Here is a 24,582-nt window from a genome sequence, read left to right as displayed (position 1 = left end):
AAAAAAGGGAGAAAAAAGGGAAAACTCCACAGAACTGCAACAGCCCAGTGTAGAGGCAGAGGTTTATAACAATAATAGAAGGTGTGACTGGATATACACATATACATATACACTCATGAGCAAAGTGTAAACAGTCCAACAAAAATAGAGTAGAGTAGATTGACCTAGCAAACAAAGGAAACCAAAAATTATATCTACCAGAACAAAACTAATTCAAGCCATGAGCTAGAAAATAAAACTAAAGAAAGGTGCCAACTGGGGAAGAAAGCAATGAAAATAAAACTAACAGATATATAGAGAGGAAAGGAGAGAAAGAAAAAGAAAGAATAGATATGCAAAGTTAAATAAAGGTAGATAAAGAAGATTTACATATGTTAAAGTATAACTGCAAGGGGAAAAGAACAGTAGGAAAAGCAAAGAAAGGAATAAATGTAGAAAAAATAATAATAGGTTTTAAAAGTTAAAAATTAAAATTAAAAAAGAAAAAGAGAAAAACTCCACAGAACTGCAAAAGCCCAACGTACAGGCATAGATTTATGACAACAATAAAAAATGTGACTGAGGAAAAAAACAAAAGCTCAAAACCTTAATTGGATTTCTTAGTGCCAATAAAATCGACAACTACAACAGAGTGGGGGGAAATCCTATAGAATCAACAGAACAGGTCAAAAAATAAGAATAATATTTTTCTTGAGTTACTGCTGTCAGAGTCCTTTCCCGCGCTGGGAGTCACAGTCCACCTTACCTCCCTAGGATGCCCTCCAGCACTGTGCTGATCTCTGGACCTGCTATAGGGGTTTGCTCAGATTCTAATCTGGTCCTACTCCTGTGTGTTCTTGCCTCCAATGTCCACAGCTATCAGAGCTTGTGTGTTTTCTTTTGTGGGAGCTCTCAATGGCCTTTTAAATATTCCATCGACACAGAGTCTGCTTAGTTGATCGAGTGGATTTAATATGCAGCTTGTACAGCTAATAGGAAGGTTTTGGGTCTTCTTCCTTAGCCACACTGCCCATGGGTTTCAATTGTGGTTTTAATTCCACTTCTACATGTGGGTCGTCCACTGGAGTTTAGCTCCTGAGGCTGCCCTACAGGGCTTGGGTTTGCCCCTGTGAGGGCCAGGTGTGGAGGTGGTGCAGCTGCTTGGGTCACAGGGGTTCTGGCTGTAGCAGGTAGTTGGGGGTAGGCAGCTACGGCAGCAGGAAATATATTGCTCTAGAAGGGTATGGCAGCCAGTATTGGCCCATACGCTCCAGTATTCTTGCCTGGAGAACCCCCTCTCTGACAGAGAACCCTGGCAGGCCACAGTCTGTAGGGTCGCAGAGAGTCAGACACGACCAAAGTGACCCTGTGTGCATAGATGGAAGACTCTTTTGCCTGTGGTATTTCTGCCCCAGTGAGAGTTGAGCATGAAGGTGGTGCAGCTGCTTGGCTTGAAGGGACCCTGGCGGTGCCAGGTGTTCAAGGACATAGACTGCTTCCCCGGCAGGAGTTATGGCCCTATCAGAGTCTTTTTTTCGAGCTTCTTGTAGCTGGTGATCAGAAGGCCTCTTTGGCCAGTCTTTCTCCATAGCTCCATCCCTTCAAGCACTTAGAGGGTGTTGTTTGGCATGTCAGGCACATAGAGTGGCCACCCTGGCTGGGTTCCTACTCTGTAGATTGGTGTGCCAGGCACTTGAAGGAGCACCCTGGGTGTGGTCCCACTCTAGTTCAGTGTGTCCAGTGTTTGATGGGCCAGGCTGTCTATTGTTCAGCTGCCGATGCTGGCCTGTGGGGAGAGAGAGGCTATGGTGATGGCTCTACCCCGATGCATGACTCAGCAGTATCGCCTTGCTTCCATGGCTGCCGGGCTTTCCTCCACAGGCATTTCCCACCACAATCTCCTCCCTCACATCCCCTCGATCCGTCTCTCCACAGTCAACAGCAGCCCCCACCCTGGGATTGCACCACAATCCCTAAACTCCAGCTCCCAGCCGCTGTGCCTTCCAGGAGACCAGTGTTCTGTCCCAGGTATGTACGGCTTCGGCAAGGACTGTCTGATTCTCATTCCATTTAGGCTGCCACAGATCAGCTGTTTCACTCTCAGCTTTAAATGTTTCTCTTCTGACTCAGACAATTGCCCTGTTGTGGGGATTGGACCCCTGCTTCAGTCCCCCCACCCACTGAGGGCAGGTCCAGTCCTACCAACACTCCTGTTTTTTCCCCCTTGTTCCTTCGTCCTACCAAGTTTTGTGTGCCTGTGTATATTCTTTTCCACTGGTCAGGTTCTCCTGTCCTCTGTCAGCTGGTGTTCTGCATGCACTTCTGTGTCTGAAGGTGTATTCCTGATGTATCCATGGAGAAAGATGTACTCCACGTCCACCTACTCCTCTGCCATCTTGTTCTCCTCTGCTTTTAAATATGCTGTCAAGGTTAGTCATAGCTTCTTTTCCGAAGAGCATGTGTCTTTATTTCATGGCTGCGGTCACCATCTGCAGTGATTTTGGAGCCAAGAAAAATAAAGTCTCTCAATGTTTCCGTTGTTTCCCCATCTACTTGCCATGAAGTGATGGTACTGGATGCCATGATCTTAGTTTTCTGAATGTTGAGTTTTACGCCAGATTTTTCAGTCTCCTCTTTCTCTTTCATCAAGAGGCTCTTTAGTTCTTTGCTTTCTGCCATAAGTGTGGTATCATTTGCGTATCTGAGGTTATTGATATTTCTCTCTGCAATCTTGATTCCAGCTTGTGCTTCATCCAGTCCAGCATTTCACATGATGTACTCGGCATAGAAGTTAAACAAGCAGGGTGACAATATACAGCTTTGATGTACTCCTATTCCTATTTGGAACCAGTCTGTTGCTCCATGTCCAATTCTAACTGTTGCTTCTTGACCTGCATACCGATTTCTCAGGAGACAGGTCAGGTGGTCTGGTATTCCCATCTCTTGAAGAATTTTCCAGTTTGTTGTGATCCACACAGTCAAAGGCTTGGTGTAGTCAATAAATTAGAAGTAGATGTTTTTTTCTGCAACCGTCTTGCTTTTTTGATGATCCAATGGATGTTGGGAATTTGATCTCTGGTTCCTCTGCCTTTTCTGAATCCAGCTTGAACACCTGGAAGTTCACAGTTCACCTACTGTTGAAGCCTGGCTTGGAGAATTTTGAGCATTACTTTGCTAGCGTGTGAGATCTGGATCTCAAAATATTTGCTTTTGCATGTTCATTGCAGCATTCAAAATAGCTAAGATGTGGAAACAATAGAAATGTCCATCGATACATAAGTAGATATAGAAAATGTGGTATATACATACAATAGGGTACTATTTCACATTAAAAAAGAGATTCTGCCACATGTGACAACATGGTTGAACCTTGAGGACACTATGCTAAATGAAATAAGCCAGACACAGAAAGGCAAATAGTACACGATTCCACTTATATGAGGTATCTAAAATAGTCAAATTTATAGAATCAGAGAGTGGAATGGTGGTTTCCTAGAGCCAAGGGTGGGGAGAGAAAATGTGGTTGCTAATCAACAGGCATTAAATTTCACTTAAGCAGTATTAGGACTTCCGTGGTGGCTCAGATGGTAAAGCGTCTGCCTACAATGCAGGAGACCCGGGTTCAATCCCTGGGTCGGGAAGATCCCCTGGAGAAGGAAATGGCAACCCACTCCAGTACTATTTGCCTGGAAAATCCCGTGGATGGAGGAGCCTGGTAGGCTACAGTTCATGGGATTGCAAAGAGTCGGACACGACTGAGCAACTTCACTTCACTTATTCTTCTAACCAATATAAGTTCTGGAGATCTGCTATAGAACATATATAGTCAAAAATAATGTGTTGTACACTTAAAATTTTAAGAGGGTGGGTTGCATGTTATGAATTCTAACCACAGTAAAATAAAATTAAGGGAGAAAACCCTCCTGGGATTTTTCTTTTGATTGGATTGAATCTAAAAATGAATTTAGGGAGAACTTTCCTTTACTATATTGAATCTTCCAATCTATGAATATGGTATATATCTCCACTGACTTACTTAGGTCTTTAATTTTTCTTGGTAATATTTTATAGTTTTCTATGTATGGCACTTGTATACCTTTCATTAGATTGATTCTAAGACATTTGATATTTTTGAAGCCATTTAAAATGTTATCTGCAGTTGATGCTGTGATCCATTTCCTAAGTCCATGTCTTGGTTGAAGAAAATTGTCTCAAGGACAGTTGTCTCATCTCCCAAGGAGATGCTTCCTTTCATTCTCATGCATCCAGTACCTGATTAATGAGGAGGTAGAAAGGCTTGCCCTTCACTCTCCAAATACAGAAACCTTTGAAAGGCCATATTAGCTCCAGAGCTATCTATAAATTGGCTAGGGTCTTTTTTTTTTTCCCTCTTCTTGTTTGAGGCTAGGGTCTTTTGGAGATTTTTTTTCCCCTCTTATACATATGTTGATCCCCAAAGCAATAAAAGTAGTGCTTGATAAACTATGTTACCCAGTCTACTTAACAGGAAAACCAACCTGGGACCACATAATTTTAAAACTTCATTTTAAAGTTGCTTCTGGCTTATGCCTAGAAATATAGTTTCTGTTAAATATTGACTTTGTATACGGCAGTATATAAAGTATACCCCCCCCAAAAAATAGTGTTGAACTCATTTATTAGTACTAACAAAGTATCTGAAGGTCTTGTGGATTTTCTTTGTACACCATCACACCATTTATGAAAAATGATGTTTTATCTTTCCATTTCTTCCTTTCCAATATCTTTACTTAAGATTTTTTTCTTACCTTACTGCACTGGCTTGAACCTTCAGAAAAATGCTGTTTAGGAACAGGACAGAGGGAAGGAAAAAAAAAAGAAATATTTAATAAGACGCATCTTTGTCCTATTCCCAATCTAAGAGGGAAAAGCATTTAATGTTTCACCTCCATAATGTTTGTTATAATTTTAAGTTTTTTCTAGTTATTTATCACTTTAAAAGTTCTTTTTTAGTACTGGTTTACTGAGAGTTTTGTTTTAAGCATGAATGAAAATAGCCTTTTATCAAATGGTTTTCCTGCATCTATTGAGATAATCATATAACTTTTCCCATTTAATATAGTGTTTAATGTAGTGTTAAAACAATTTTACACTTGTGGAATAAACCTAGTCTTGCTATTTTATTTATTTAGGACTTTTGGTTTATTGTATAATTAACTCATATTGTCATATTTCTTCTCGTGTATGAAGTGCAAAGCCTAGAAATTAAGGCTTTCATGTTCATATAGAATCACCTGTAATAATCCTGTTTGTTTAAAGAATATCCATTTGCAAACATTTACAGTATGTGACAGTCCACATTATCTCTTATCTTTTGCTACATTTCAGCATATCCCCAGCTCCATCCTAAGCACTGATATGTAATTTCATATGAAATACATAGTATTATTTATTTTTCTTGATTTCATTTAGCTTTATACATTTCTGATTATCTGAATATTTTCTTCATAAAACTGTCATCAAAAAAGAGAGATTACTTAAGTTTGCTTCAGTGTTCAAGTTTGTTTTTCTTTTTCCCAACTTTGCTTCAGTTGTCCTAAATATGATGTATTATTTATTTTATATATTGCTAGATTTGGTTTGCTAAAATTTCATTTAGGATCTTTGCATCTATGTACATGATTGAAATTAGCATGTAGTTTTCCTTCCTTATCAGTCTTGGACAAGGTTAAAATGTTCCCATAAGATTAGTTGAAAATATTTCATTTCTACTTTTTGTCTGTAAGAGTTTATGTAATATTAGTAATAATTCTTCAAATGTAGCAAAGCATCTGTGCCTAGAATTTTTTGGGTGGCAGAAAGGAGATTTTAATCTCTAGATTTTCTATCTTAAAAAAAACATTTATTTATTTATTTGGCTGCACCAGGTCTTAGTTGCGGCATGTGAACTCTTAGTTGCAGTGTGTAGGATCTAGTTTCCTGACCAAGGATTGAACCCGGGCCCCCTGCATTGGGAGCACAATCTTAGCCACTGGACCACCAGGGAAGTCCCATTTGCTATGTTAATAGAGATAAGATTTTCAGATTTTATTCAGTTTTTTGGTAAATTTGTGTTCGAGAAATTTATTTAGCAAAAAATTTCAATTTATTCACAGAAACAGTTTCATGATATCCTCTGCTACTGCTGCTAAGTTGCTTCAGTCGTGTCCGCCTCTGTGTGACCCCATAGATGGCAGCCCACCAGGCTCCGCCATCCCTGAGATTCTCCAAGCAAGAACACTGGAGTGGGTTGCCATTTCCTTCTCCAGTGCATGAAAGTGAAAAGTAGAAGTGAAGTCACTCAATCATGTGTGACTCTTTGCGACCCCATGGACTGCAGCCTACCGGGCTCCTCCGTCCATGAGATTTTCCAGGCAAGAGTACTGAATGGGGTGTCATTGCCTCACTCTTTCGTTAATGATGTGGTAAAATATATGTAACATGAAACTTATCATTATAAGCATTATTATGGTTCAGTGACAGAGAGTACATTCAGAATATGGGTACCCATTGCCACTATCTGTTTTCAAAACTCTTTCAGTCCTCTCAAACAGAAAATCCATACCCATTAAACAGTAACTCCCTATTTCCCCCTACCTGTGACCACTAGTAGCCTCCATTATACTTTCTGTTTCTTTGAATTTGCCTGTTTTAGTTATCTCATATATCAGTGTACTCAAATTGGGCTTCCCAGAGGGCTGTGGTAAAGAATCCACCTGTCAGTGCAGGAGCTGTGGGAGGTGCAGTTTCGATGCCTGGGCTAGGAAAATCCCCTGGAGGAGAACATGGCAACCCCACTCCAGTGTTCTTTCCAGGATAATCCTATGGACAGAGGAGCTTGGCGATCTACAGTCCATGGGGTCACAAAGGATCAGATGCAAGTGATCGAGCATGCACACATAAGTGGAATCATACAATATTTCTTCTTTTGTGTCTGTGTTATTTCATCAATATTGTAGTATGTATCAGAATTTTATCCTTTTCTTAAATGGCTAAATAATATTTCACTGTGTCTGTAGGTGTGTGTATGTGGGTACATCATATTTTGTTTATCTGTTCATTTGTTGATGGACGTTTTGGTTGTTTGTATTTTTGGCTTTTGTGAATAATGTTGCTATGAATATTAGCGTTGAAGTATGTGTGTCCCTGCTTTTAGTTCTTTTGTGTGAAATTGGTGGATTATATGGTAATTCCGTTTAGTTTTTTTTGAAGTACTGACAAATTGTTTTCCACAGTGGTTGTATTTTTTTATATTCCCCCAAGCAATGCACAGTTTCACATCCTAACAACACTTGTTCCAATTTCTCCACATCCTCACCAACACTTGATATTTTTTTATATTTTTAAAAATTACTATCCTAATGGGTATGAAGTCTTTTCTCATTGTGGTTATCGCTAGCTGTTTCAAAACTTTAAAAAAAAAATAAGCTTAGATTCAGAGGAGTTTTACCATGAAGTTGCAAAGAGATCATGTGGATCTTTTAGCCAGTTTTCCCCGTTGGTTACACTGAATGTAACTGTCAGTTCGGTTCAGTTGCTCAGTCGTGTCTGACTCTTTGCGACCCCATGAACCGCAGCACACCAGGCCTCCCTGTCCATCTACTACTCAAGGAGTCCACCCAAACCCATGTCCATCAAGTCGGTGATGCCATACAACCATCTCATCCTCTGTCATCCCCTTCTCCTCCTGCCCTCAATCTTTCCCAGCATCAGTGTCTTTTCAAATGAGTCAACTCTTCGCATCAAGTGGCCAAAGTATTGGAGTTTCAGCTTCAGCATCAGTCCCTCCAATGAATGCCCAGGACTGATCTCCTTTAGGATGGACTGGTTGGATCTCCTTGCAGTCCAAGGGACTCTCAAGAGTCTTTTCCAACACCACAGTTCAAAAGGATCAGTTCTTTGGTGCTCAGCTTTCTTTTTTTTTATCTTATAAATATTTTCCATGATTCTCTGTTTTTTCTTTTTTCTTTTTTTTTCTTTTACTTTATTTTACTTTACAATACTGTATTGGTTTTGCCATTCATCAACATGAATCTGCCACCGGTGTACATGAGTTCCCAATCCTGAACCCCGCTCCCACCTCCCTCCCCATACCATCTCTCTGGGTCATCCCAGTGCACCAGCCCCAAACATCCTGTATCCTGCATCGAACCTAGACTGGCGATTTGTTTCTTACATGATATTATACATGTTTCAATGCCATTCTCCCAAATCATCCCACCCTCTCCCTCTCCCACTATACATGTGTGTCTCTTTTGCTGTCTCGCATACAGGGTTATCATTACCATCTTTCTAAATTCCATATATATGTGTTAATATACTGTATTGGTGTTTTTCTTTCTGGCTTACTTCCCTCTGTATAATCAGCTCCAGTTTCATCCACCTCATTAGAACGGATTCAGCTTTCTTTATATAGTCCAACTCTCACATCCATACATGACCAGTGGAAAAATCATAGCCTTGACTAGATGGACCTTTGTTGACAAAGTAATGTCTCTGCTTTTGAATATGCTATCTAGGTTGGTCATAACTTTCCTTCCAAGGAGTAAGCGTCTTTTAATTTCACGGCTGCAATCACCATCTGCAGTGATTTTGGAGCCCAGAAAAATAAAGTCAGCCACTGTTTCCACTGTTTCCCCATCTATTTGCCATGAAGTAATGGGACCAGATGCCATGATCTTAGTTTTCTGAATGTTGAGCTTTAAGCCAACTTTTTCACTCTCCTCTTTCACTTTCATCAAGAGGCTCTTTAATTCTTCACTTTCTGCCATAAGGGTGGTATCATCTGCATATCTGAGGTTATTGATATTTCTCCCGGCAATTTTGATTCCAGCTTGTGCTTGTTTCAGCCCAGTGTTTCTCATGATGTACTCTGCATAAAAGTTAAAGAAGCAGGGTGACAATATACAGCCTTGACGTACTCCTTTTCCTATTTGGAACCAGTCTGTTCTATGTCCAGTTCTAACTGTTGCTTCCTGACCTCCATGCAGGTTTCTCAAGAGGCAGGTCAGGTGGTCTGGTATGGCCATCTCTTTCAGAATTTTCCAGTCAAAGGCTTTGGCTTAGTCAATAAAGCAGAAATAGATGTTTTTTCTGGAACTCTCTTGCTTTTTCGATAATCCAGTTGATGCTGGCGATTTGATCTCTGGTTCCTCTGCTTTTTCTGAATCCAGCTTGAACATCTGGAAGTTCACAGTTCATGTATTGCTGAAGCCTGGCTTGGAGAATTTTGAGCATTACTTTACTAGCATGTGAGATGAGTGCAATTGTGTGGTAGTTTTAGCACTCTTTGGCATTGCCTTTCTTTGGGATTGGAATGAAAACGGACCTTTTCCAGTCCTGTGGCCACTGCTGAGTTTTCCAAATGTGCTGGCTTATTGAGTACAGCACTTTCACAGCATCGTCTTTCAGGATTTGAAACAGCTCAACTGGAATTCCATCACCTCCACTAGCTTTGTAACTATAGTACAATATAAACACCAGAAAACTTTATGTAGATATAAAGTATGTGTATAGTTCTATCATTTTACTACATGTAGATTTTTGTAGCCACTGTTGCCAAATACAGAATTGTTTCATCACTGCAGGGATATCCCTTGTACTATTCTTTCTATTCACATCTCCCATTCCCTGTTATTTCTAACCTCTGGCAACTAATATCTTTTCCATCTCTATAATTTTATCATTTTGGGAATACTATATAAATGAAATGATACAGTTTGTTAACATTTTGAAGTTGGCATTTTTTCACTCAGTATAATGCCCTTGAGATCCATGCCAGTTGATATATGTATTATTAGCAGTTTGTGTACTATAGTGTGTTTAAATCTTTAACTTCTAATCTGTATGACCTATAGTGTTTCCCCTTTTCATTCCTGATATTGATTATAAGTGTATGCTCTCCTTTTTCTTGGTTAGTCTAACAAAGGATTTATCAGTTTTTTAGTTGATTCACACTGGATTGTTTGATTTCTGTTTCATTAATTTCTGCTATTATCTTTAAAATTTTCTTATTTCTACTTTCTTTGGCTTTAATCTACTGGTTTTAAAAGAATCTAATTTCTTGAGAAGATGCCTAAATCATCCTTGTTTTCTAATATCTGCATTTTTAGAATATAAATTTCTAAGCACAGTTTTAACATGTCATGTAAGTTTTTTTATGATTTTTTTGATGTGGACCATTTTTAAAGTCTTTATTGTATTTGTTATAATATTGCTTCTGTTTTATATTTTGGTTTTATGTCTAACCTTCTGCAGTTAGGGAAAATCTCCGTATGATTTAAAGTACTTGTTTATTTAGAGATTAGATCTGATAGAGTGCCTGAAGAATTATGGACAGAAGTTCATAACCTTGAACAGGAGGCAGTGACCAAAACCATCCCCAAGGAAAAGAAATGCAAAAAGACAAAATGGTTGTCTGAGGAGGCTTTACAAATAGCGGAGAAAAGAAGTGAAATGCAAAGGCGAAAAGAAAAGATATACCCATCTGAATGATGCGAAGTTCCAAAGAATAGCAATGAAAGATAAGAAAGGCTTCCTCAGTGATCAATGCAAAGAAATAGAGGAAAACAATAGAATGGGAAAGACTAGCGATCTCTTCAAGAAAATTAGAGATGCCAAGGGAACATTTCGTGCAAAGATGGGCACAATAAAGGATAGAAATGATATGGATCTAAGAGAAGCAGAAGATATTAAGAAGAGGTGCAAGAATACACAGAACTGTACAAAGAAGGCCTTAATGGCCTAGTTAACCACTATGCTTTGATCACTCAGCTAGAGCCAGACATCCTGGAGTGTGAAGTCAGGTGGGCCTTAGGAAGCATTACTATGAACAAAGCTAGTGGAGGTGATAGAATTTCAGCTGAGCTATTTCAAATCCTAAAAATGATGCTGTGAAAGTGCTGCACTCAATATGCCAGCAAATTTGGAAAACTCAGCAGTGGCCACAGGACTTGGAAAAGGTCAGTTTTCATTCCAATCACAGAAAAGGGCAGTGACAAAGAATGTTAAAACTACTGCACAATTGCACTCAATTGCTAGCACAAATGCTAGCAAGGTAATGCTCAAAATCCTTCAAGCTAGGTTTCAGCAGTACATGAACCGTGAACTTCCAGATGTACAAGCTGGACTTAGAAAAGTCAGAGGAACCAGAGATCAAATTGCCAACATCCAGTGGATCACAGAAAAAGCAAGAGAGTTCCAGAAAAACATCTACTTCTGCTTCACTGACTATGCTAAAGCCTTTGACTGTGTGGATCCCAACAAATTTGTGGAAATTCTTGAAGAGATGGGAATACCAGACCACCTTACTTGCCTCCTGAGAAACCTGTATGCAGGTCAAGAAGCAACAGTTAGACTGGACATGGAAAACAAACTGGTTCAAATCTGGGAAAGGAATATGTCAGGGCTGTATATAGTCACCCTGCTTATCTAAATTCTTTGCAGAGTACATCATGAGAAATGCTGGACTGGATGAAGCACAAGCTGGAATCAAGCTGCTGGGAGAAATATCAATAACTTTAGATATACAGATGACACCACCCTAATGGCAGAAAGCAAAGAAGAACTAAAGAGCTTGATGAAGGTTAAAGAGGAGAGTGAAAAAGTTGGCTTAAAACTCAACATTAAAAAAACTAAGATCTTGGCATCTGGTCCCATCAGTTAATGGCAAATAGATGGGGAAACAATGAAAACAGTGACAGACTTTATTTTCTTGGGCTCCAAAATTACTGCGGATGGTGACCACAGCCATGAAATTAACAGATGCTTGCTTCTTGGAAAAAACGATATGACAAACCTAGATAGTGTATTAATAAGCAGAGACATCACTTTGCTGACGAAGGTCCATCTAGTCAAAGCTATGTTTTTTCCAGTAGTCATTTATGGATGTGAGAGTTGGACTAAACAGAAGGCTGAGCGCTGAAAAATTGATGCTTTTGAACTGTGGTGTTAGAGAAGACTCTTGAAAGTCCCTTGGACTGCTAGGAGATCCAATCAGTCCATCCTAAAGGAAATCAGGCCTGAATATTCATTGGAAGTACTGATGTTGAAGCTGAAACTCAGATACTTTGGCCATTTAATGGAAAGAACTGACTCATTGGAAAAGACCCTGGTGCTGGGAAAGATTGAAGGCAGGAGGCAAAGAGGAAGACAGAGGATGAGACGGTTGGATGGCATCACCAGTTTGAGCAAGCTCTGCAAGTTGGTGATAGACAGGGAAGCCTGGCGTGCTGCAGTCCATGGGGTCACAAAGAGTCGGGCACAACTGAGCAACTGAACTGACCGACAAATTTAGTACTATTACAACTTCCTGTTTAATTGTACCTTCTATTATGAAATGTCCCTCTCTATCTGTAGTAATACTTTTTACCTTAAAGTCTACACTGCTTGATATTAATACTACTATTTTTCATACACCGTTTGCATTATATATCTTCCATTTTTGAAAAATTTAACCTTTTTGTTGTAGACTGATCTCTTGTAAAGGGACATATAGTTTCCTTTTTAAATTCAGGTTGTTTCTTTTAACTGGCACATTTAATTAATTTTCATTAATGTAATTAATTATATATTGCCTTTAAATATGCCATATATTGTTTGCATTCTACTAATCTTACCTGTTCTATGAACCTTTTCTTTCCTTATTGCATTCTTTTGGATATTTTTACTAACATTTTTTAATGTTTTGTTAACTTTATAGATATATATTCTTTTACCATTGGCTTAGTAGATATCCTAAAGATTACAACATGCATACTTATTATACTCTGATATAAATTAGTACTTTGACCTCTTCCTATATAGTGAATAGGCTTTATAATATTTCAACTCCATTTACCCCCTGCTATCCATATGCTATTGTTGTTTTGTAATTTAATTATCTATATAATTTAAACCGCACATGACATTGTTGTTATTGTTTTATTTAGATCCCCCATGTGTCTACCCTTTTCTTTGCTCTTTATTCCTTCTTCTCAAGTTTCTGTCTGGCATCATTTCCTTCTGCTTAATAATACCTTTTAAAATTCCTTTTTGTGTGTATCTGCTGATGATATGTTTGTTTTTGTTTCTCTGAAAATATGTGTTTATTTCACCTTCATTTTTGAATGACATTTTTATGGAGTATAGAATTCTACGTTAGCAGTTATTTTTCTTTCAATGTTTTGAAGCTACCCTGTCACATCTTACTGGCTGCTACTATTTGTGCTGGGAAATAAGCCGAAATTTTTATATTTACCTCTTTGAAGGTAATGTGCCTTTTTCTCTTGCTGTTTTTAATGTTTCTGCTGATCTTTGGGTTTTAGTCATTTATCATGATATGCTTAAATGTGACTTTTTATATTTATCTTCATTGGAATTCAAAGAACTTGAATCTGTTGCTTCATCATTTTTGTCAGTTTTGAAACACTCTCAGTATTCTATTTTGTCCTTTTTAAGATTGAGTTACAACCTCTTTAAGAAATTTTTTCTGTATCCCTGATGTCTCTTAAATATTTTTTTCTAAATTCCATCCTTTCTTTTCTTTGTATTTCATTCTGTATATTTTTTCTGACTTCTCTCATTGGCTTTGTCTAACCTGTTAAATTCACCCTCTTAATTTTACTTCTGACCTATATTTTTTATTTCTAGTCTTTCCATTTGTTTTTTTAAATACTGTTCATTTCTTTGCCATAACTTATAATTTAGTCTTTTCTTCTGTTGAACTTACTAAGCATAATTATTTGAAATTTTACATGTGGCAAGTCCATTATGTGAATCCTTTAAGGTATATTTCTGTAGTCTGTTTCTGTTGATTGTCTATCACTTTTCCTTGTTCCTCATATGCCTGATTATTTTTGGTTGAATGGTAGACACTGTATATGAAAAACTATAGTAGAGATGGTTTGAGGCCTCAGTTGTTTTTAGTTTTATTCAGAAAGTAGGATTTATGCTCACTTTTGGCAGGTGGTTTTGGGCAGTAAGAATCCCATTACCACCTTAATCCAATCTGAGACTGAGATAATTTGAAGCTGTCCTCAGATGGTAAAACGTCTGTCTACAATGCAGGAGACTTGGGTTCGATCCCTGGGTTGGGAAGATTCCCTGGAGAAGGAAATGGCAACCCACTCCAATACTCTTGCCTAGAAAATCCCATGGACGGAGGAGCCTGGTGCAGGCTACTGTCCATGGGGTTGCAAAGAATCGGACACAACTGAGCGACTTAACTTTTCCTTTTAGTTTAGACTTCCTTTAGGTATCTTTCCTTTCTCGGTTGGAACCAAACATCTAAGGACTTTTCTATGGTTGCCTCTCATGATGTGTCCTGAATTCCTAGTTCTGCCATTTTAGTGCCATGAGCCTATCCAAAGCTCTGCTTTCTCTAAGCTGACTCTTCTGTGATGAGCCAGTTATCTAAGGAGAAATAGAGCCTCTCTGAGTTTTCTTTCTATGCTGAATCTTGGCTCCATAACACTTCATTGCATTGTTAGAACTTGGATGCCTTTATATATATATATATACATATATATTTATATGTATATATATAAAATTTATATTCTATCCCTCTTTTCTTATTGTTTCTAGCAGGCAATTTGGTCTGAATTACTTAGTCTTTCATATCTAGAAGCAGAATCAGTTAATCATTCCTTCAACAAATATTGATCATTTCCTATGTATCAGGCACTGTACAAAACAGTGAAGAGGCAACTGTTGAATTTGTTAGAGAGGAATATTGCCATCATAGTGTTTACAGTCAAGTGAACAGGCAATTATAATATAATATGATAATGCATTGATAAGGTTAATTATAAGATCTGGAACACTAAGGAGGAGTTCTTGACCCAGCATTTTCTGAGCTTAGGCCTGAAAATAAGTAAGAATTATCTATGATAAGACTGTTTTAGGTAGAAGGAAGACTTGGAGGTGAGAGATAACATAGCATATTCAGGGAACAGAAAACTCAGTTTCTATAAAGTGGTAGCTACCAAGACAGTGTGTTACTGGCAAAAAGATAGACATAAATCAGTGGAATAGAATTATTTGTTTGGAAACAACCCTTACATTAATTGTCAGTTGATTTTTGACAAATGTACAGACATTTCATTGGGAGAAAAAATACTCTGTTCAACAAATGGTGCTGGAACATTTGGACATCCAAATGCAAAGAGATAATCTTAGATCCTCATAATGCACCATATCCCAAAGTTAATTCAAAATGTCTGATAGGCTCAAATGTAAGTGCCAAAAGAATAAAAATTTTAGAGGAAAATATAGGAGATAATCTTTCAGATTTTGAACTGGACAAGGATTTCTTAGATAGAACACTGCAAATACAGTCCAAAAAAAGGAGAAATTAATAAACTGGACCTCATCAAAATATAAAAACTTTTGTTTATCAAAAGAAACATTAGTAAATAAACATAACAGACTAGGAGAAAATGTTTGCAACATAAATATTCAATAAAGAATTCATATCCAGGATTTACAAAGGACTCTTGGGATTACAACAATAAGAAGATCACCGGAATTTTACAAAATGGGCAAAGGAAACAAATATTTCAGCACAGAGGATATTCAAATAGCTAAGTAAAAACTTCATGAAAAGATGCTCAATGTCATGATCTATCAGGAAAGTGCAAATTAAAACCACAATGGAGATAAATACCTTATAATCTCACTTATATGTGGAATCAAAACAAAAACAAGCTCACAAATGCTGAGAACAGATTGGTGGCTGCCAGAAGCAGGGGGTGGGTATGGGTGAAATGAGTGAAGACAGTCAACAGCAAGAATCCTCTAGTTATAAAATGAATAGGTCCTGGGAGATGTAATGAACAGCATGGCAACTATAGTTTATAATACTATATTGTATGTTCGAAAGTTGCTGAGAGTAGATCTTAAAAGTTCTCATCATAAGAAAAAAAATTCTGTAACTATGTATAGTGATAGATGTTAGCTAGACTTACTGTGGTGATCAATTTACAAATTTATATACAAATATTAAATCATGTTGTACAGCTGAAGCTAATGTTGTATGTCAATTGTAACTCAATTTAGTTTTTTTTTTTTTGAAAACTACCATGTAGTTACCATCTCACATTCACTAGAATGAAAAAATAAGGAGCAGAGGTGTAGAGAAGTAGAAAACTTCATACACTGCTGGTGAAAATGTAAAATGATGTAGCTGTTTTGGAAAACAGCTTGGCAGTTCCTTATGACCCTGCAATTCTACTCCTAGGTAGATAATTGAAAAAATATGGACAAATGTTCCTAGCAGCATTATTCATGATAACCAAAAAGTGGAATCAACCCAAATGTCTAATGGGTAAGCAAAACGAGGCATAATATTCTCTACAATGGAATATTATTCAATCGTAAAAGAAATGTAGTACAGATACATGCTAAAACATAGATGAACCCCAAAAATATTGCACGAAGTGAAAGAAGCCAGCCATAAAAAACATAATGTATGATTCTGTTTATGTGAAATGTCCAAAACAGGCAAATATGTGGAGACAAAAGTTAGTGGATACCTGGTGGAGGAAATGGGGATTAAGTGAATATAAGCCTGTTATTTTAAAATGTGTAAGGCACATACAATATGGTCAATAAATGTGTAAGAGGTATTGGTTGTTTCTGATACCTGTTTTTAGAAGAGAATGTTCAAAATTGTTCACCCCAATTACCCTCAGATTTATCTCCTGCTAATCCATGAGTCCGGGACCCCAACTCAATATCAACTCAGGAAGAAGCTCCAAGGGTTGAGGTTTGGTCATGCACAATTTTAAGAATTTATGGACAGAGGAGCCTGGTGGGCTACAGTCCATAGGGTCACAAAGAGTCGGACACGACTGAAGTGACTTACCGCGCAGGCAAACACGCATAGGTGATTCTGGTGTATTTAGGGTGAGAATCTTTGACTCATGGAATTGTGCATGTGTATGGTTAGAAGCTAGAGTGCATATGGGCCAAATGGCTACTTGTATTAGGGTGGGCATACAGTAATCAGGAATCTTGGCCCATAAACTCAAAAAAAATGGAATCTTGGCCCCGAAAGACTGCTTTCTCTGTTTCTCTTTTACTCTCATTCTGTCTGAAATAGCTAGCTATTCCAAAGTCCTACTAAGAACCTTTTCCAGAATTGTAGGGTTAACATATATTACGCAGATCATCTATTGCAGTGGTTCTTAACCAAGCGTACATAGTTGTCTTACCCTGGGAACCTTTTCAAAATGCATATGTCCCTGGCCACACACTCAGACATATGTCATCAGCGTTTTTAGAGTAGTACCATGAGCATTTATTGTTTGGAATAAAGACTTTGCAGGTGATACCATGCTCATTTCATTTGAGAATTAATGCTCTAAAGGAAGAAATGAAGGAAAGAGTATAAAGGAGATAACATTTGGGTCCCTGTGACTAGCTTCAGCTGTTCTGTTATGGATTATTAGGTCTTTATCATCTGTGATACTGGAACTCACTACTGGACTGTGAGCTTGGGTGGTAGTGAGTGTTTAATGAACATCTCTCTGTAGAACACCATTTGGGAAATCTACTGATAAACTGTCTTTGAGGGAGAGAGGAATTTCAGTTGCCAATTTCTCAGCTAGATAGTAGTCTTGTGTGTTTGGGATAGCCAAGGGAGGAGGGTGATTCTTTGTCTCCTGTGGCTTCCTGGGGACTGCCCTGCTGCTTGCTGCTGAAATTACTTTAAAACTATAGGCTGCTGAGTAAACTTCCCCATGCACATCCACCTGTTAGTGGGCCTGCACTTCAGAGATGAGTAATTTTTTTGGAATGATGCATACAGCATAGGTTGAAACTTAACAGGCACAATGAAATTGATTTTCAGAAGACTACTTCTGAATTTTATTTTGTGGTTTGTGGATCATTATTCTTGTTTCATCCTGCCATATTAATGGTCTACAAGGGCAGCAATAGCTTGAACATTTGTAAGGTTTTGGATCAATCCACATGGCTCTGTGCTAGGGGCATTCCATGCTTCTAATGTGCTTTTTGCTGTGTAGTCTAAATACTCAGACTGCGGAAACTCTGAGGCTTTTTTTTTTTTTTTTTTGTGGAAGAAGGTTCTTAACACTTGTCAGGGTTAGTCAGACTGAGAAGGAAGAGCAGTAGAGCTGAGGAGTTCCCTTGACTCAACCACCACTTCACTGTATTATATACAAGACACGTTACTAGTGGGGCTTCTATTCCTTAAAGCTCATTTAGCTAACAGAGTCAACCAAGGAGTACAAACCTATGTTGCTCTTTCTTTTTTTGGCCATGTCATGTGGCATGTGGGATCTTACTTTCCCATCCAGCAATTGAATCCACACCCCCTGAATTGAGAGCATGGAGTCTTAACCACTGGATCACCAGGGAATTCAAACCTTTGTCATTGTTAATGATGTCAGACAAATCCTTTTAGTGCTATTTGTTTCTGCTTGGATTTCCAGCTGACACCTCAAATTCAGTAAGTTAAACTGAAATCATCTTCATTCTTCCCCACTTCGTACCCACCCCAGCCCCCTGCACACTGACTTTTACAAAATTAAATCCAAATTTCATTTTCTCACCAGGGCTTCCCTGGTGGCTCAGAGGTTAAAGCGTCTGCCTGGAATGCGGAAGACCTGGGTTCAATCCCTGGGTCAGGAAGATCCCCTGGAGAGGGATCTTCTCCTTTTGGCAACCCATTCCAGTACTCTTGCCTGGCGAATCCCATGGAGGGAGGAGCCTGGTAGGCTACAGTCCATGGGGTGGCAAAGAGTCAGACATGACTGAGCGACTTCACTTCACTTTCACTTTCATTTTCTCAGTTACTCAGGCATGAAACTTTGGAGACTTTTTTTTTCATTTCCTTCTTTCCCTTGCTTCTTGTGTTTAGCAGCCAATTGCTAAGTTGATTCATACTTTGTGAAACTGATTTATAGTGTTCATGATGCCTCTTGCATGACTCCCTGTTTTTATAGTTCCTTTGCTACTACTCTGGTTGTGTTTGGCACAGATGACGTTCAAGGTCCCTCCCAACCTACCTCTCCCCTGCAGTGGTTGTCCAGTTGGGAGTTGCTTTATTCTGTACTTCATATGCACACCTCAACTAGATCATTTTTCTTCAAGTGCCACTTTCTCATGTCACTCCCTCCCCAGAAATCTTTTATGTCTCCACACTGCCACTCTTCAAACTTCTTAAACTGGCATTCTAAAGTGAAAGTGAAAGTGTTAGTCGCTCAGTAGTGTCCAACTCTTTGCAACTCCATGGACTGTAGCCTACCAGGCTTCTCTCTCAATGTAATTCTCCAGGCAAGGATACTAGAGTAGGTAGCCATTCCCTTCTCCAGGGGATCCTTCCAACCCAGGGATTGAACCTGGTCTCCGGCATTGCAGGCAGATTCTTTATAATCTGAACCACCAGGGAAGCCCCTCTGCATTCTAAGCCCCTCTTCAATCAGACTTGAGCTGCTCTGCCACTCTCATACTCTACATCTAAATCCTGTTTCCATCCAGACAAGTCCATTCATAGGTCTCTCACATTCTGGCCTTTGTTTATCCATTCCCCAAAGTAGAATGTCCTTTCTTCCAACCTGCCCCTTGGATTCCTTCAGGTCCTTCACAGCTCAACCTAAACCTTAGCACTAAAGTGAATTCTTCCTTGCCCATGTATTTAAGTGCTTCTCTAAACCCCTCATTTGACATTACATTGTGTTGTAGGTTATCTTGTTCTGTCAACTAGATGGGAAGGTTTTCGAAGGCAGAGGCTATTATACTTCTTCGTAGCTTCTACAGTACTGATTTGTATTCTTTTTAGCTAAATATGGAAGTAAATGTTAACATATTAAAACATTCTCCCTAATATTGGACTCTGAAACACAGTTGTACATGTTTATTGAGGAGAATATCATGCTACCTTAAGGATCTGGTGGTTATTAATGGGGTCTGTCACTAAGGTTTCTTTTCTTTTAGAGCCCAGCTTAAGGTTAAACACCCTCACACAGGACATACTGGGCCCTTGAGCCTCTACCTGCAGTTTCTCTCCCTCCTTCAAATCTTTAAAAGCCTTCCACATAGCAGGAATTCATATTCCTTTGACCTACTATGTACTTCTTGATTTCCTCAACCCAGCAAGTTTTTACATTTAGAATGACTTTGGAATTAATCTCCCATGCAGACTAGTAAAAGTACCTCTATTTCTTGGCCTTCTGATTCTAACTAATTTGCCAGGTTATGGGAGGCTCCATGGGCTTCACTGGTGGCTCAGTGGTAAAAAATCCACTTGCAGTGCAGGAGCCACAGGAGACCTAGGTTCGATCCCTGCATTAGGAAGATCCCCTGGAGGAGGCCATGGCAACCCACTCCAAATATTGTTGCCTGGGAAATCCCATGGACAGAGGAGTCTGGTGGGCTACAGTCCATAGGGTCACAAAGATTTGCACACAGAGACTTAGCAGCAGCAGCAGAGAGGCTCCATACTCAAGTTTCCTTTCAAGTCAAAGGCCCTTTCCCATCAGATATCAGAATTCCCTACCCTCGTTTGTATTTTAAACAATATCTCATTTAAGGTATAAATATGGGTAAGCCTTAAGGCAAGGCTTTCCATATCTTGTGTAACATGAAATAGGCCAATGTTCCAAATAATAAAGGCTTAGGGGAAAACGGGGGTTGTGGTTAGGTGTGTGTGCACCTGTTGTGAGTGTGTATGTTTGTGTGTGTGTGAGAGAGAGAACAGAGAGATTGATTCTGTTTGTGCATGTATACATTTAAACATTGAACACCAGAATTCTATTCCTTGGGAAATGTGTTATGTATCACAACTGTGTAGGTAATATAATTTTGCCTTTTGACATCGTCCCAGTAAAAGAAATTTCAGTTTTCCCCATCTTTTTGCAGGACTCACAAAGCATGTTTTGTGTCCGAGGATAATGATAAAGGCATATTTATCAACCACAGACAATCTATATATAGATTGACATTTGTACCATTAAATTATTTAACTAACCAAAGAATTACTCGGTTCCTACTATGTACCAAGCATCTGTAGGAGAGATATGATTCATGGATAAAAATATGTCTAAGTAGTACTACTATTTCATAAATTACTTTTTCACACGTTCAATTAACCCATTTTCTCCTCAGCCCCTACCTTTCTCTATTCTTTCACAAAGTCAAGTCCTGCTTCTACCTTTGAATTAGAGTTCCTTTATGTGAAACCAGACTTGCCTCATGCTTGTTTTGGTCTATTTTGGAGAGTTGCATTGTCCAGGAACTTGTGGAAAGAGTACTAGAATGAATTCTAACTCTTCATTTAGCCAGTTAGCACATTTTGATGTCTTTATTTGTAAAATGGGAAAGGTAATAACTTCCCTATCTCCTTTACAGTGTTTTTCTAAGGAACAAAAACAAATAAATGTAAAAAAGTATAAAACTATCCAGCTGATTTTTAGAGGGCTTATTTTGGTATATGTCTTTGTCTCCTTAATTGTGTAAAACTTTTATTCCAATTGTTACCTTATATATTCCATGTAGTTGGCCCATCTGTTGACAAAAATTCACAGGAATTGATGATGGCATTGCAGTTCTTTGAATTACATGCTTTTATGTGTATTTCTTTTTTATATTTGCAATTGGTTTCTTTCAGCCTGGTCATGTGCGGTAGAAGGAGAACTAGACTGGAAATTGTGAGGCAAGGGTTCTGGTCTCAACTATGAGTCTAGTTTTTTTCCCCTAGTTAAGTTGGGTCACCTTAGTTAGGTCACTTCACTTTTCTGGCTCTCAATTTTCTTATCTGTAAAATGTTGGAAATTGAAGTTGGTGACCTATAAGATCTCTTCTTCTAACACTAGCAATTTTATCACTGCAGCTAAACAGAATCCCCATTGCTCCCCCTCCCCACTTTTCTTAGCCTGTTTCTCCCCCTTGACAATCACTGGCATAATAAATATAGCCCAATGCTTTAGCTAGCCATTCAAGACCCTCATTAATGTTGGTTTGCCAGCAGTATCTACTGTTCATAATAGAAATCACAGTTATATATAGATTGATTTTCTTACTGCATATTCCTACCTTCATTGTCACTTGTGTTATTGCTCCTGTTACAGTTCTCTTTTTAACGATAGAATAATCCTCATCTTTAAGGACAAGTTTAACTTTCACACTTTCCTGTGAAGGCTTTTCTGATCTCTTAGCCCTTAGTGATTTTTTTTCTATTTCATCTAACCTCAAATCAGCATTTATGATATGCCACATACTCTACATGGCATTGTAGGAGATAGAAAGATAAAATAGGTCCCTGACATTAGAGAGAACCTGAAATTGCAGATGAGCATGGTGAGCAGAGGGCGCAGCATGAGCAAAGACTTAGAGACAGTAGGGTGGAGGGTGTGTTTGGGTAAAAGCTTGGAGCCCATTCACCTTACTTATTTGGTCTATGTATTGTCTAAAAACAGTTCTTGAGATAATATGCTGCTATATAATATGAAACTATGGTTCATTTGTTATTTATTGGCCACCCAGTTTCCATTTCCTTTTTCAAATAATGTTGCAGTTTTTGGAGTAATCAGTCTCCATTATTGGATAGTTGTGGTGTTACAGCAAATCTCAGTGCCTATATTCAATATAAGCCAAAATGATCTGGTCTTTTTTCTTATTACCCCAATAAAACCAAAGAGCAGTGGGCTACATGATAGGAGAATCAGTTTACATTCTCTTTTGGACCTGACAATCACTTCATGGGAAATAGATGGGGAAACAATGGAAACAGTGACAGACCATCTTTTCTTGGGCTCCAAAGTCACTGCAGATGGTGACTGCAGCCATGAAATTAAAAAATTCTTGTTCCTTGTAAGAAAAGTTATGACCACCCTAGACAGCATATTAAAAAGCAGAGACATTACTTTGCCAACAAAAGTCCATCTAGTCAAAGCTATGGTTTTTTCATTAGTCATGTATGGATGTGAGAGTTGGACTATAAAGAAAGCTGAGTGCCAAAGAATTGATGCTTTTGAACTGTGCTATTGGAGAAGGTATTGGAGAAGGATGAGAGTCCTTTGGACTGCAAGGAGATCCAACCAGTCCATCCTAAAGGAAATCAGTCATGAATATTCATTGGAAAGACTGATGCTGATGCTGAAGCTGAAACTCCAATACTTTGGCCACCTGATGCGAAGAACTGACTCATTGGAAAAGACTCTGATGCTGGGAAAGATTGAAGGCGGGAGGAGAAGGGGCCGACAGAGGGTGAGATAGTTGGATGGCATCACTGACTCAATGGATATGAGTTTGAGTAAACTCCGGGAGTTGGGGATAGACAGGGAAGCTTGGCATGCTGCAAAGAGTTGGGGTCGCAAAGAGTTGGACACAACTGAGCAACTGAACTGAATGGAACTGACTTTTTTTACCTTACGTGTGTAGATCCTTTTACCTGTCACCCCAATCACCCTCTTGGAATCACCCTCAAGTCTTTCGACTCCTTGTCCCCAGTTCTCCCTGCCTTGACAAAGCCCCCCAGACTGTAGATGTCCATTCCCCTCATTCACTGGAATGCCTGCAGGTTGAACTCCATTTGTACCCACTCTTGTGTTCCCACCTCCATAGAGGTGGTCCAAGACCAGTCCTTTCATTTCACCTGGGCTTTGAATCCTCGCCCCTCCCACTTTTTAAATGGCACATTCTATACCAGTCATTTCCTTTTTCTCCTGTATTTTTGCACTCTCTCAAACGTCTTTTTCTTTTTAGCATATAATCATGTTCTCATCTCACCTTGGCAGGGAAGAACGTTCTTTGACCCAACATCTTCCCAAAACTACTCTATTCTCATTTCTCCTAATAGTCAAGCTTCTGAGAGGAATGGAATAAACTTGCTGTCTACAAGCTAACAACTTCATTTTCTAATGGTTATGTTTCTATGCCCTCTTCTCCACTGAATCTTTTTTTCCCTAAAGGTCACTAATGATCTCCATATTGCAGGTTTGATGGGGTTCTTGTAATCATATTTCACTTTCTGTCATGATTGATATTGTCCAAACCCTTATTCCCCTTTTTCTACTTTAAAAAGTTTTTAATAATCAGAGAAAGACATTTGACATTTTGAATTTATTGATGATAAGATAGTCATTTCATTTATTAATGTTCCTCAGTAAATATTTATTGAATGTTAAATTTGTTTTGTTTTAATGGAGCCTATTATACAGAGTGAAGTAAGCCAGAAAGAAAAACACCAATACAGTATACTAACGCATATATATGGAATTTAGAAAGATGGTAATGATAACCCTGTATGTGAGACAGCAAAAGAGACACAGGTGTATAGAACAGTCTTTGGACTCTGTGGGAGAGGGCGAGGGTGGGATGATTTGGGAGAATGGCATTGAAACATGTGTATTATCGTATGTGAAACGAATCGCCAGTCCAGGCTCAATGCATGATACAGGATGCTCGGGGCTGGTGCACTGGGATGACCCAGAGGGATGGTATGGGGAGGGAGGTGGGAGGGGGGTTCAGGATGGGGAACACGTGTACACTCATGGCAGATTCATGTTGATGTATGGCAAAACCAATACAATATTGTAAAGTAATTAGCCTCCAATTAAAATAAATAAATTTATATTAAAAAAT

The 24,582-nt window shown here is 38.7% G+C and overlaps 1 protein-coding gene across 2 annotated transcripts in view; it reads left to right on the top strand.

The window, feature by feature from the left end:
* Nucleotides 1–24,582, top strand: part of EDA (ectodysplasin A) — a 358,319-nt gene that overhangs the window by 17,220 nt on the left and 316,517 nt on the right. The gene's annotated exons all lie outside the window — the stretch shown is intronic.

The sequence above is a fragment of the Oryx dammah genome, unplaced genomic scaffold (genome assembly GCF_014754425.2).
Source record: "Oryx dammah isolate SB20612 unplaced genomic scaffold, SCBI_Odam_1.1 HiC_scaffold_23, whole genome shotgun sequence".
Taxonomy (NCBI): domain Eukaryota; kingdom Metazoa; phylum Chordata; class Mammalia; order Artiodactyla; family Bovidae; genus Oryx; species Oryx dammah.
The sequence above is the reverse complement of the archived record's forward strand: the minus strand, read 5'-3'. Positions and strand labels throughout refer to the sequence as shown.